Source organism: Lissotriton vulgaris, chromosome 2_1 (genome assembly GCF_964263255.1).
Source record: "Lissotriton vulgaris chromosome 2_1, aLisVul1.2, whole genome shotgun sequence".
NCBI classification, from domain to species: Eukaryota; Metazoa; Chordata; class Amphibia; order Caudata; family Salamandridae; genus Lissotriton; species Lissotriton vulgaris.
This window is the reverse complement of record NC_141687.1, coordinates 1,988,794,645-1,988,809,152: the sequence shown is the minus strand read 5'-3', so window position 1 is coordinate 1,988,809,152 and position 14,508 is coordinate 1,988,794,645. Positions and strand designations below refer to the sequence as shown.

Below are 14,508 nucleotides of genomic sequence, written 5' to 3'. Positions count from 1 at the left end.
ATGACACATAGCAGGTACCCTCCTCTATCCCATGATTCACTGAGCCCGTTTCTGGGTAAGACAGATGGTGTATAAGCCTGAATGCCCCCAGAATCCTTCTTAGAGACCACCCCCAGAGGGGAGAAAATGAAGACGCCCATCAGGGGACGGGGTAAGGGCCCCGCCACTCTGCCCAACACCTAATCATTCTCAACCTTGGCCTGCACCACTGCTTGGTGCTCTTTTGCAGATCTAAGGCTGGCTGCCTCTCGACTTGCCAGGGTGCTGACATATGGGATCTTAAATCCCTCGATAAGTCCTGAAGACAGCAGCTGACTATCTTACCGGCTGAGCAGTGGGATGAGACGCTCGAGGGCTACCAGAGACAGGCCTTTGACTGCGCACTTGGGTGCTGTGACACTGTTCAAGTGAGGAGGGGAGCCCGCTTGTGGTCGTGAGACAAGGAGAACGAGGGGTGAGCTGCGCTGCGGCACTGGGGGTGGGGAGTATCCTGTTCCCTCTCAATTGTCCTGCTTGTTACTGCCAGGGTGCTGCTGTTTGTGTTTGCTGTAACAGGCCACTTCAGGGTGGGGAGCACCGCACTTGCTGCACATGTGTGCACATTTACAAGATATGCCCCTGGAGCAGGATCCTGCTTTGAACAGCCTACAAGTCCCTGAAAACATGCTTTTGAAACCTCCCCTCTGGCTCGCTCTGACCATGCGCCTTGAAAGGGCTGCTTGAAGTTGCACCTACCCAACTGAAAAGAACCCCTTCCTGCTGAGTAACCCCCCTTAGTATTTGAAGTGGTATTCTTTGTTCTGTGGAGTGTGCTTACCCATGTGTTCCATCCATAGTTAAGTTACCTTCTAGTCCCAACCCATCTGAGGGCACCAGGCCATCTTCTTCCTAAACTCCCTATCGTCGTTGTACCAAACAATGCCTCCCCACTTGGGGGCCTCGTTGTGGATGGTCCGGGAATATTGGAATAAACCTAGGCCCAATTCTGGGTGTTTTTCCATTAGTTCTGCAGACAGTATGGAGAAAGCCTCGAGCCAGTTTTCAATTGTCTCCTCCAGCCAGGCTTGAAAAGTAACCTTTTTGTCGTCCTCCTTCCCGCCCATCTTCCTTGTGTCTACACCATCCAGCCAATGCATTAAAAGTGTGAAGGTGTCAATTTAACTTCCAAAGCCATATCTCCAGGGGGACCTGCCTCGCTAGGGAGCACCTACCAGACAACAGGGGGGCAACTGTAATGAGGGGCAGGAGGACAGTTGCCGGCGGTGGTACCATCTGGGAGTCCATGCTGGTGTCTGGGGGGGCAGGGGCATGGGCGGGTGACGGGGGGGGGGGTACTGTGAGGGGAGGGTTTGGCATACCCACAATTACTACTGGCTGAGCAGGGGAGGGACTAGGTGCGGGAGAGATGGTGAGCGCTGGCGCGCTACTTATTGAAGCTGTAACAATTGTTGTCATCTCAGGCCCCATTTGCTTCACCACCCCCGTAGCACTTGCCGGTGTGGCCACTGCGTGGCGCACGCTGAATGTTTGAGTTACACTTGGCAGTGTCCCCCACACTTTCACAATTGCTTGTCCCCCTTCCCCTCTGCTGCCAGGGCTGCTGTGGGACAGCGGGAGCCTGTGTCCTGCAATACAGGATTTAAATTCTTACATGAAACTGATTATAGTGTCCATGAGCTTACCCAGTTTGTCCATGCAATCAATATTTGCTGAAACTATACTTCTGTCCCTCATGGCCATTGACCCTGTCCCGGTGCATGGAGAGGTTGACGTCGATGGGGCGACTTCTCGAGGGTTTGACTGTACTCTACCTCTAGGTGCCGGCGGTTCGGGGGGTAAGTCTTTGTTGGTAGGCCTGCGTGCCCGTTTCGGCCTGGAAGGTCCTGCATACGTGGTTGACTGTTGCTCAAGGACGAGACTGCCGACGACTACCCATGAATCTTCTGGCTCATGTGAGTTCAAGATTCCCTTCGCCCACGCCAAACCCTTGGTCTTGGCCATCTGCATAAAATCCGCCCATTACGCATCCTGTGACATGCCTGGCAGTGAATCCTGGGAAAATAGGGGTTGGGGGGAGCCCTGGCTATCCATGCCGCTCTTAGGACGAAGGCCACTGGTTTCAACTCTGGGGGAGAAAAAGCTGGGTGTAAGACCAAGAACTCAAAACCTGCATGACTGATTCACAAACTGGCCCACGGTGCAACCCATGTCTCCACCATTTCCTCTCTCAACTCCCCGCTTCCCTGTACTTACTTATTCGGTGTATTGATCTTGTCACAACCTGATACTGGCGTTCGCCCTGCCAAAAAATTGACGTTGCTCTGAATGTGAAGCTGGAAAAAAAACTACTTTAGCAACTGTTTCCCTTTTCATGTGCTGTCACTCTGATTTAGTCAAGCCGGGTTGCTAACTCCCCGCTGGCTCTCCCTCGCCGCACCCTCCTGCACACCCAAACGAAGTTCAGGTATAGGTGCTCGCTCGCTACCTTCCCTGCTTAGCGCGCCTGTTTACGCATACCTGGAAAGCCCCTGAGATTCCTTGCTCCTGCGAGACGGCTGCCTAAACAAGGCTCGCTCCTCTTAGATACGTGCTGCTCCTGCAATCAATTATTTCATTACTAACTTCCCTCAAGTCCATTTGCCTGACCTGTGTTGCCCATTCCTAAGCAGTTGCTAGCTTCGGCGTGTTTCCGCTCAAATCCACAAGTACATTCTGTGGGCAACTTGGTCCGTTTGTGCATGCTCACGATGTTGCCGTTAGTGAAGGGCCTGGTACTGTACACTAGCTGGGGACAGGAATATAGATGTTAATGTTCACCTCTCCCCTACATCGCGCAAATTGCCCCAGGTCTCCTGCACCTGCCTCCAGCTTCCAAGCAAGGAGGGCTTGTGCACCCCCTGCTCCCCTCCTGGCGCCTGACAACTCCCTGGGGAGGGGCCAGGAACCAAAATATTTAGCAACAAGTTGACTCATGGGTTGCAGCACCTCACCCTTCACGTTAATACCTAATTTTGTAATACATGTGCGCACTTTTCTTTTCCGTGTAAGCACCACCAAGCATGCCGCTCAATCACCCTTTACACCAAATGAAACGGCCTTCCCCCACCCCCACTTATGCACAAGGGAGGTGGGGGATACCAACCCCACATAAGCACAAGGGAGAGCGACAACCTCCAGTGGCACAGGAGAATGTACGCATGCAAATAACAGTCATGACCGCAAGCAGAACATGAAGAAGCACAATACACAAGATTAAGGGAGGTCATCCTCCATCCCGCTCGCACTGGGCTGGATGTGCCCCCCCCTGGTCACATAGCCCTTGCCCCCACCTCAAGGCAAGCCAACTAGGCCAAAAACTGACTAGCACGCGGGCCCCTATGTTGTAAATCAACGGCGATTAGGTTAAGCATTAGCAGAAGACATGCTGTGTTTGACCATTATCGTAACAAATGTACCGACTCCATGTTGTATTTGCACCGGCCATTTTGTATGCCATACATCGCCATGTGCTCGTCATGTGCTTTGTCCTACCTCCTTGTTAACTGCGCCTGAATTCTGCCTGGCAACAGGCTATATTTAGCATTCCCCGCTTTCAGCATGTCCAGACATGTGCAGTAGGGTCTATGACCGTTACTAATTAGTTCCAGATAGGAATGTGTTTACTAGTTCCCGAAGACTGTTAACTCCGGCCATCTATCGATTGTGCCTTTCAATATGTTCTTGTATGGTCATGAAACTGCTCTTGTCTTCTGTACCGCCTTCTTTGAGCCCCCTCATTGTGTATAAAAGGGGCCATGTGCTTTAGTTCGGAGTGCTACTCGAAACAATACTGAAGGGTGTTGTGTGGACTGTAGTACCACCTTTAAAGGTTTAAGAAACTTTGCTTTTGTATTTTCCAGTTTCATTGTCAACTTCTTCCTAAGGTCTGAGGACTCCGTGCAGAAAAGGGCGAACCCCTTGCACTAAGTAGGCCTAGCTGAGGTTTGCTTGCAACAAATTGGCGCCCAACGTAGGGCTCATCGGCGACTCGGATGCCCGAAGGAGTGGTTGTGACAAAGGATTGGAATCTCGCTGCGGATGCGATCGCATGCCAGAAGAGAGACACTTTCTCTCGAGATTTCCCTTCTCTTTCAACACGCAGCGCCACCTACGTCATCGTGCCAGCCATCGGCACAACAACAGCTGGTTAGAACCGGCACAACCCTGCTTTTACGGCCTGCAGCAAGATTTCTCCAGCAACCAGTGTGACCCTGCTCGGCCTTAAAGCAAGCGAGGGACGAGGGTCTACAAAATAATCCAGCAGCAGTGAAAAGGAAACTTACCTTCGGGACTCCTCCCCAGCCCTACCAGCACTGTCAGGACCCTGACTCTGCATCAGAGCTGCCTCAGCCAGGATCCTTTTAAAGCCACACAAGACTTGCCCTCCCAGCCTGCAAGCCCGCAACGTGAGTATTTTAATGGCCGTTTTTTTACTCCCCTTCCCCGCAGCTTTCTCATTCCGCCACAAAGCGCCATTCATCTTTTTCAAAACACTCTCACTGCCACTGACTTGTTCTGTTTATTGATTTATATATGCGGTGGTAAAGCACCCTCATAGAAAGCACTGGGTATGCATAGAAAGAATTGAACAGCCCTCCGAAAGGAAATCAAGGCAAATATTGAGCGCTACTGGTTCCCCAGAATTCAAAAATATTGTTACAATACTACGATTTAGACCACCCCCCTACTCGGATAGACCACACCCCTTTAAGAAATTTGCCACACCCCTTTTAGAGCACCCCCAGGTTTTATTTCCCACTTAAAGCCCAGGCCGGGGCCAGGGCGCCAGCCTTTGGCAACGCTGGGTGGCACAGGTCCGTAGACAGCTATACCCCCATGGAGGGCAGGGCCAGGCCAAAAATGTGAGGAACGAGCCTGGGCTGACGGAGCCAACCATCGATACCCCTAACATGACTCAGAGGCATTTCAGCACAACACAAGGCCAACTACAAATTCCCAACCATAACCGGCCGCCTGCAGACACACTCGCTCCCCACTAGTGGTGCATGGGGGGTAGGTCGGGAGGGCAGGATATTCCTACTTTTAAGCCTGGATGCTCCCGCTCTGACCAGCGCAACCGCTGTGAAAGGGAGGGGGAGCCGGGGGACCGACGGTAGACCAAACCCCCCAAAGAGGCTGATTCAAACCAGGGGGGGGGGGGTAACTTTTTGGGAGGAGGCCGTGCAGCAGTGAGATGTCAGGACAAACCTGCCTTCGGTTATCTGCCCCAAAGTAGGCCCACTCTGCATGCTAGTGAGCTGTACACTGGGACTTATCCCATGTGAAGGGCACAAATCAGGGGCGGACATGGGTGTAGGAAGTCCCTCCACTATTTTAAGAGTGGGGATCGTTTCTCCTTCGCCAAATATCAGGGTGATTGAGAGTTACAATCGGATGGTAAATCTAGTCCGTTGCAGGTGAATCTGGTAAATTCAGGTGTGGGGACAACGGTCCACTGGCGATTGGGCGGCCCAGAATGCCACACGGATATTTATCTCCCCTCAAGTAATAATCGGGGGGCGTCAATAAGTGTGAACGCACAGGGGACGAACCTATATTCATCTTTCACCTGATTACCGTCTGCGAATTTAGGTTGAATTAACATGATAAAAACTGGAAGCGGAACTGTGGGGTCCCGAGTGGTTAAATGTTTCGTGAACGAGTGCAGTTAAACTTCAATTGTAAATTCTGTCTGACCTAGCTTGCAAAAATATATTCGTTTTACCACCTGTTGCGACACTTTAGGTGTTTACAAATGTATCTTTTTTTAGTCGAGAAGGCGCATGCTAGTTTACTAATTCTGTTTGTATCACATGCGAATTACCTTACGTCATAAACATGCATCTAGTGTGCTTCTTCTAACGAATACAACATCCAGAGAAACGCACAACGTGTTCTTGTTGACATTGTTCGCGCCCTAATTAGTGGAAGTGGTGTTACGTAGTGAGAAGACGACGCATCTATCGGCAGCGGTGTGAATGTAGGCCTCGCAGTATGCAGTGGCCTAGTTCTTTGTCAGGTTTTAAACTCCCAAATTCCCAGCAGATTCTGTCAGAGCATTCTTAGCGCCATTGCAAGCCCTGGATACTTAGAAATCATTGCTAACAGCATTAATAAGACATGAGATCTGGTCGCAAGGGAACTGAACCAAGCCCTGGCAGAAATGGCTGGGCTGCTATAGGTCAGCAATTATATGCAGATGACGCACAAGTTGGACCAGGGCGGAAAGCAAGGCAAGATCCCATTAATCAGAATGTCAACTCTTATGTATAAAGGGGCCTGGGGACTTCGGCTCCAGACGTCGCCCTACGGGGATCCGCTCTCTTGCTGAGCCCCGCAAATAAGGCCAGGTGAGAAAGGATGGATGAAAGCAGATGAAATCAAAGGGCAGACTGCTGACAAGCATGTCCTTTCACTGCCCATTGTAGCTGGCGTGGGCCTTCCGACTAGTGCCACGATATGTCAGCCCCCTCCCTCTTCGTCTATGAGTGTGCTCTTCCAAGAAAAGCATACACATTCCTCTCTTCATTATATTGCATATTTTCATAATTGTTGATCCATGGCCCCTTTGTTGTACACACACTGAATGCATCCCTAAATCATATATTGATGCACAACAGAAATAATTTACGTGCCACTCTGATATTCCCTCATGTTTTTCGCTCACCTTTTACACCACAGAATCGGTTCTGGAAGCATGGTGAACACCAGACATTTTGACTAGCTACCCAGTAGCCAATCCTAGTTGCTTATACACAGGGATCAATGATTACTGGTCAGAAAGCAACCATCTAGAATAGTTGATACAAACATTCTTGTGTTTAAGCAGTTCTGATTGGCTCCAATCATAATAACTGGAACGCGTCCATGCTTTGCCGGACCACTTTGGAGTCATTAAGGCCTGGGTTTCCTACAGACGAGAAGGGAGTAAGCAAAGAATGGGGAACATCATTGCATCTGCATTTTTCCCACCTTTTCCCAATCTGCAGATACAGATCTGGAATAAGACACTCAAAACTCACAGAAAGAACAATTGGTATTCCATCCATTCCTACTTGTGAGGAGCATTGCAGAAAACTTTGAAGAGGGGAAGTGACATTTCTTTAGGGCTCTGCTCTTAGTGTTGCAGAAACTATGTCCCTTTTGAGCTTTTTTAAATCTGCCCTACTTGGTGTGGACTATGCGGACAGCATTGCCATTCGTTCTGGTTGACTGTTGGGATGGGGGTGTTCCCCGCATTACTTTGAGCATGCACCTCTGTCATGCGATGTCCAAGGAGCCAGGCACCTACGTTTTTGACTCTTTATTTTGCCTCAGTGCACACAACAAGCATGTCAGTGCACTGAGGGTCTAATTTATACATTTAGAGCCATGGGTATCCGCAGAAATTATTTCAGGGGGGAGCATAATTTTACCATCATCCACCTCCGAACCCATGTTGACAATGTCAAAGGGCAGGGGCACAGTCATTAAAGGGCAAGAGAAAAATCCAGGGGGAGCAAGCGCCCCAGCTTGCGGTCGGACGCCCATGCTTAGGGCCCACTGTGTAATGGACAGACTATTTCAACACACCTGCCTGCTTTTCAGGAAGGGGAGGGACACAAGGGGAACATCCAGGGGGTGCTAACAGCATTTTTCTATCTCAAATGTACCAGCCTATTTATGGTTTCATTTGAACAGATGCCAAAATGTAAACCTACTGGATAAAAAACAGTCTGCTCAGAAAAGGGACACTTCCGACGTCAGCTTTAGTACTGGGATCCTCTTTTGAGGAGAATTTGGCTGTTGAATCATCCGACCACGGAAAGTGAATCTGTTAGCTTTTCTCTATTGTTCAGATGTGCATCCAACCTTATGAGCAAACGCTAAATTAAAAAAATCTATGATAATTAGAGGGTTAATTAGATGCTTTTGTGTATTGTTTTAAATATGGAATTATAATACCCTTCTGTTACAAAGCCGATAATGCTGAAATCATTTACAACATTTTTTTAGTGCATACAAATGTTTCCAGACAGTAAAGCATGAGATATTGTCTCAGCCTCCAACAGTAATCCATCTCTCACACAAGTAGTTATGTCAATAATCTCCTAGGCGGGCAGACCATATTGCCATGCTTTAAGTTTAGTGTGCCTCTAAATCAACATAGACACCGTGGCAGTCCGGTCTATGGCCAATCAGAAGCCTGCCGGGGAAGGGGCAGGCCTTTCAGTCAATGAATGATCCCATCATAGACAGTCTGCTCGTAAGGCCACCTCTCCATTGCATTGCTGGGGTGCTCCCTTCGCTGGGTCAATATGTGTAATTCCAGCCCTATGGCTAGTTCTGGGAAGTCGCACTAATTACGTAGAGAATACCAAAGGTCCTTCGGTCTACTACTCAGGGTTGAGGTAGCAAAATGTAAAGAATTTCTGTACACGAGGATGAAGTTCACAAGTCCTTTTATTCAATAATGCACCAACACAAGCTCCGTGGAGACCGGAGCGCAACAACGCCTTCACTCAGCAGGCCACCAGCTGTCAACTGTCAGCATTCCAGGATGGCAGCTGGTGACGTAAGAAGGCAGGGGTCCGGTGTCCGCAAGTGGACATAATACAATCACAACACATCCTCCCCTTAAGGAGAGAAAGAATGAGAAAGATAGAGAGAGAGAGAGAAAGAGAGAGAGAAAATGAAAAGATAGAGTGAGGCATACAAGGGAATAACTGGTGAGGGAAAATAACAGTGTGTTACTCACAAACATAGTCTGATAATTTCAATCAATCAATCAATCATTGCATTTGTATAGCGCACTACTTACCCAGAGGGTCTCAAGGCGCTGGGGGGGGGGGTCTGCTACTGCTTGAACAACCAGGTCTTGAGTTGCTTCCTGAAGGCGAGGTGGGCCTGGGTCAGGTGGAGGTGGGTAGGGAGGGAGTTCCATGTCTTGGCGGCGAGGTAGGAGAAGGACCGTCCCCCTGTGGTGGCTCTACGGATGCGGGGGACGGCGGCGAGGGCGTGGCTGGTCGATCGAAGCTGGCATTTGGGAGCGTAGAAGTTGAGGCGGCTGTTGAGGTATCCTGGGCCTTGGCTGTGTAGGGCTTTGTGTGTGTGGGTGAGGAGACGGAAGGTGATTCTCTTGTTGACCGGGAGCCAATGCAGATCTCTCAGGTGTCCGAAGATGTGGCTGCGACGGGGGATGTCCAGGATGAGTCGTGCTGAGGCGTTCTGGATTCGCTGGAGTCTCTTCTGGAGTTTGGCGGTGGTTCCGGCGTAGAGGGTGTTGCCGTAGTCCAGACGGCTGGTGACGAGGGCCTGGGTGACCGTCTTCCTGGTCTCGGTGGGGATCCACCGGAAGATCTTACGTAGCATGCGCAGGATGTTGAAGCACGACAAGGAGACGGCGTTGACTTGTCTGGTCATGGAGAGGGAGGAGTCTAGGATGAAGCCCAGGTTGCGTGCGTGGTCTGTTGGTTTGGGTGCGCTGCCTAGGGCGGGGGGCCACCAGGAGTCGTCCCAAGGGGCGGGTGAGGATCCCAGGATGAGGACTTCCGTCTTATCTGAGTTCAGTTTCAGGCGGCTGTTCTTCATCCATTCGGCTACCTCTTTCATCCCTTCGTGAAGGTTGGCTCTGGCGGTGGCGGGGTCGTTGGTAAGGGAGAGGATCAGCTGGGTGTCGTCGGCGTAGGAGATGATGTTGAGGTGGTGCTGGCGTGCGATGTCTGCGAGGGGGCTCATGTAGATGTTGAAGAGGGTTGGACTGAGCGAGGAGCCTTGAGGGACGCCGCAGATGACTTCGGTGGCTTCAGATCTGAACGGAGGGAGGCGGACTCTCTGTGTCCATCCGGCGAGGAAGGAGATGATCCACTCCAGTGCCTTCTAGTAGACTCCGACGTTGCTGAGGCGTTGTACTAGGGTACGATGGCAGACAGTGTCGAAGGCCGCGGAGAGGTCGAGGAGGATGAGGGCCGCTGTTTCTCCGTTGTCGAGCAGCGCTCGGATGTCATCGGTGACTGCGATCAGGGCGGTCTCGGTGCTGTGGTTGGCCCGGAAGCCAGACTGCGAGGGGTCGAGGGATCCGTTCGTCTCGAGGAAGGCGGCCAGCTGCTTGTTGACGGTCTTCTCGATGACTTTAGCAGGAAACGGGAGCAGCGAGATGGGGCGGTAGTTTTTGAGGTCGGTGGGGTCAGCCGATGGCGTCTTGAGTAGAGCGCTGAGTTCGGCGTGCTTCCAGCTCTCCGGGAAGGTAGCGGTGTCGAAGGAGGTGTTGATGATGTCCTGCAGGTGGGGTGCGATGACAGCGTCGGCCTTGTTGAAGACGTGGTGAGGGCAGGGGTCGGTCGGAGATCCGGAGTGGATGGAGTTCATCGTGCGGGCGGTGTCTTTGGTGCTGATCGGAGTCCAGGCGCGGAGGGTAGTGGTGGGGGCCGGTGGTACGGTCGTGGTGTTCGTCGGTTGAGTGCTGAAGCTGTTGTGTATGTCCGCGATCTTGTTGTGGAAGTAGGAGGCGAGGGAGTTGCAGAGGTCTTGCGAAGGGGTGATGTCGTTATTTCCGGCGTTGGGGTTGGAGAGCTCTTTGACGATGTTGAAGAGTTCTTTGCTGTTGTGTGCGTTGTTGTCCAGTCGTTCCTTGAATGCAGTTTTCTTGGTGGCGCGGATGAGTTGGTGGTGTTTTCGGGTGACGAGCTTGAGGGCAGTCATGTTGTCCGGTGTTGGGTCTCTGCGCCAGGTTCTCTCGAGGGCTCGGCAGTTCTTCTTGGAGCTCTTGAGTTCGTTGGTGAACCATGGGGCTTTCTTGCTGCTGGGTCTGCTGGGCGGGGTCCTCAGGGGGGCGAGCTTGTCTGCGCAGTCGCTGATCCACTTTGTGAGGTTGGTGGCCGCCTGGCTAGGGTTCGTTGTGCTGGTGGGAGGGTTCATGCTCAGGGAGGACGCGAGCTGGTCGGCTGTGATCTTGTTCCAGTTCCTGCGTGCAGCCTGTTGCTGGTGGTGGTGGATCGTGGTCCTTGCGAAGCTGAAGTGGACGCAGCTGTGGTCCGTCCAGTTCACAGGTGGCAATAACCTCCTTCCCGCCCTACTGGTGGCATGGTTTGTAGCAGTGTTGCAAGCGGGTGTGGGAGGCAACCTTCTACTAGTTCTACCCGTGCTTGAAGAACACGGCACTCTGTGGTTGGTAGGGGTATTGTTTAGCTCTTGAGTGGAATGCCCTGCTGTGTTGCATGTTTAGGGTTCGCAGTCCATTTCCTCATCAGACAATCCAGTAAACCCTCTACCAAAGCCATGTGTATGTGCCTGGGTGCTGCTGTCAAGGTCAACTGGGGTGTTTTTGCACTGTGAAAGAGCTGAGAAGTGCCACACCTTGCCATCACTGAGCAACGCTGAATTAAAGTACACCTTACGTACAGAAAGGGGCTCTGTGTCTCTGGCACTGCCCTTGCTAATGTGACCACTTCTCTTTACCTTTACGGTGTCCCCAATCTCAAGCTTGACTGGTTTGCACCCATGTTTTAAATCATATTTTTCCTTGAAGCTAGCTTGTGCTGCTTTCAACTTTTCCTTAACTTGCTCTATCGACCAATTGACCCTTTTGGCTGCCTTGACCCAGCCTACATTATCCTTGCACAAAGGAGTCCTGCCTCGCATCAGTTCAAAAGGGCTGTGGCCAGTAGTAATGCATGGAGTGATGCGATACTCCCACACAGGTTTGCGTATTTCCTGTTTCCATTCCTTATTATTTCTTTTAGCCAGTTGTACAATGCCCTTTATGACTCTGTTAAACCTCTCTACTGTCCCGTTACATGCGGGGTGCTACACCGAGGTAGTTTTGTGACAGACTTTGTTTCTCTGGGTGTAGCTCTTGAAGGTGTCTGATGTGAATTGAGGCCCGTTATCACTGACTATGGTTTTGGGCAGTCCCTCTCGTGTAAAGACTTTGTCAAGAAATTTCACTACGCTTATGGAATCCAGCTGAGTTACAAACTTGATCTCGGGCCATTTGGAGAAATGGTCGATAAGGACAATTATATACACATATTCTCCATTGTCCGTTATGGCCCAATAATGTCCACCCCTACCCTCTCCCAAGGCATGGAAGGGCAGGGTATGGATTGTAATGGTGGCATAAAAGTCACTTGCGATTTGTCTGAGTTAAGACATATGGTGCAGTCTCTGACTACTCTTTCAACTTCTAGGCTTACTTCGGGCCACCAGTAACTGTTCTTGACTCTATTTTAAGTTTTTGCGATTCCCAGATGCCCCTCGTGGCAGATGTCAAGCATCTTTCTTCTTAGTGTGTTAGGTGGAACTACTTTGCCCCCCTTTAACAACAATCCGTTTTCATGCGAGAGTTCATGTTTCACTTTCCAGAAGTGTTTCAATCTCTCAGGTAAGTTACTCTTTGAAGCCCATCTTTTTTCTTACCATCTCAATCACTTCACACAGTGTCTTATCTTTGTTTTGTTCAGAGATCCACTCATTTAGAGAGATTCCCCCTAACTCTTCACTCACACTAGCAATACACAGTTCATCACTCCCATCACGTTTTTCACGTTTTGGTAATGGCATGCGGCTTAAAAAGTCTCCAACTACATTCTTTACCTCAGGGACATATTCTACAACATAATTATCACGTATATTTTTAATTTGTCATTGGAGTATATGAGAAACAACTTTTTGGCTAGAGAAGCCCTCTATGATTTGGCCAGACCGAATAGAAAGCGCAAGGCTAAAGGCGTAGAATTTTTTATGCGCCCTGACTATTGTCATGTTACAGTTCAACTACGATGGCAGCTTCGACAGCTTATCCCCTTATTTCAGGCAAAAGGAGCGCAGGCATTTCTTCTAAACCCTGCTAAACTCAAAATAGTTCATAAAGAGCGCTCCTACTTTCTAACTTCAGAGGGGGCAGCCAAAGAGCTCCTAGCTTCTTTTTGAAAAAAAGAGAAGGATACTGTTTTTCTTTAAAAAAAAAAAAAAAATGACTAAGTATGGACTATAGCGGCTCTTTAACCTTATTGTTCCGATGTTCTTTAATAAGAATGCAATATAGTGCAAGCGCTTTTCTGTATTACAGGGGCTGGAGAAAATGTAAATCATTTCTGTTTGTGTTTGCGCTTATTGCTTTAACCAGGATCGGTAAATGATTGATATAGGCTGCTTGGCCATCTTTTTTTTTCTTCTTTGTATATATCTAGTATTAGGGATACTGGATACTGGATCTGGACTGATTTTCATTTGGGAAGGAACAATAATTATGGAGTAGATCCATACGACGAGAACCATTTAGCGCCTATCACATCATCAATGCGAGGGACTAATGAGTCCCTCTGCCCCGATTGTTTTGGGGGGTGGGAGGGGGTGGGAGGGGGTGGGAGGGCTCGGGTTGAGCCCGGGGAGAGTGGGGGGGAAAATGGGGTTGCAAACAAAAGCAGAAAAACTTCTGATTTGGCATTTGGGAAATTTCTTTTTGTTCTCATTTGGTCTTTAAATATCTATGATATGCTGAGATATAAGACTTATTGTTTGATTGTACTGATTTACTTGATTCACCTTAGATTTTACACTAGGGGGAAAACAAAAAAAAAAGGGGGGGGGAACAAAAAAAACAAATCTCATTTAAATGGAGAAATTACGAATTTGCTCATGGAATATCTGTGGGCTGAATAATAAAAAAAAAGGGGGATTGCTGCACAAATTATACAGTCTATGAAACTTGATATTCTTTGTATTCAAGAATCACATATTACGTGGAATGATAGACATTTATATAAAGATTTGGGTATGAATTTAGTTGTTTGTACATCTCAAGGGACAACAACAAAAGGAGTTGCAATTCTATCTAGAAGAGGCTTGGGCACTCCGATCCGGTGTAAAGCAGATCAATATGGTAGATGGGCAATTACAGAATTCAGAATTAGTAACAAAGTCTGGACTGTCTGTGCTGTATATGCTCCAAATTTAGATGATCCATCTATATTGAACTTTTTAAATTTAGAATTAGCCAACTGGGCTCCATCGTTAATATTATGTGGGGATTTTAATCTTCATCTAGATTCTAATTTGAATGTATGTGATACTTTTTGTTATCAAGGGCCCAAAAAGAAATCATTTAAGGCTTTACGCTCCTTGACATTGGATCATGGTATAGTTGATGTAGCTTATGAAAAAAAATTACCATCACCCGGGTTCACATTTTTTTCTTGTCCCCATAAAAAGTTAGTGCGTTTGGATTACTTTTTCATTAAGAAGGCATTTATCTACGACACCAAATTCGACTTATTTCCACGTATAATTTCGGATCATAACCCAATATTGATCGAAATTAAAACTAATATATCAATATCTCAAGTAAGGCCTTGAACTTTTGACCGTAAACTATTACTTGATTCTGAATATTTAGATATGATGGCAAAATGGATAAAATAATTTTTTGATATTAACAGAGGAACGGCTTCCGCTCAGATAGTCTGGGATACCTTTAAATCAGGGATTAGG

The 14,508-nt window shown here is 48.9% G+C and overlaps 1 pseudogene; it reads right to left on the bottom strand.

Moving 5' to 3' along the window:
• Positions 1 to 500: 500 nt before the first annotated feature.
• LOC147733613 (uncharacterized) lies at positions 501 to 1,157 on the bottom strand (annotated as a pseudogene).
• Positions 1,158 to 14,508: the final 13,351 nt, after the last annotated feature.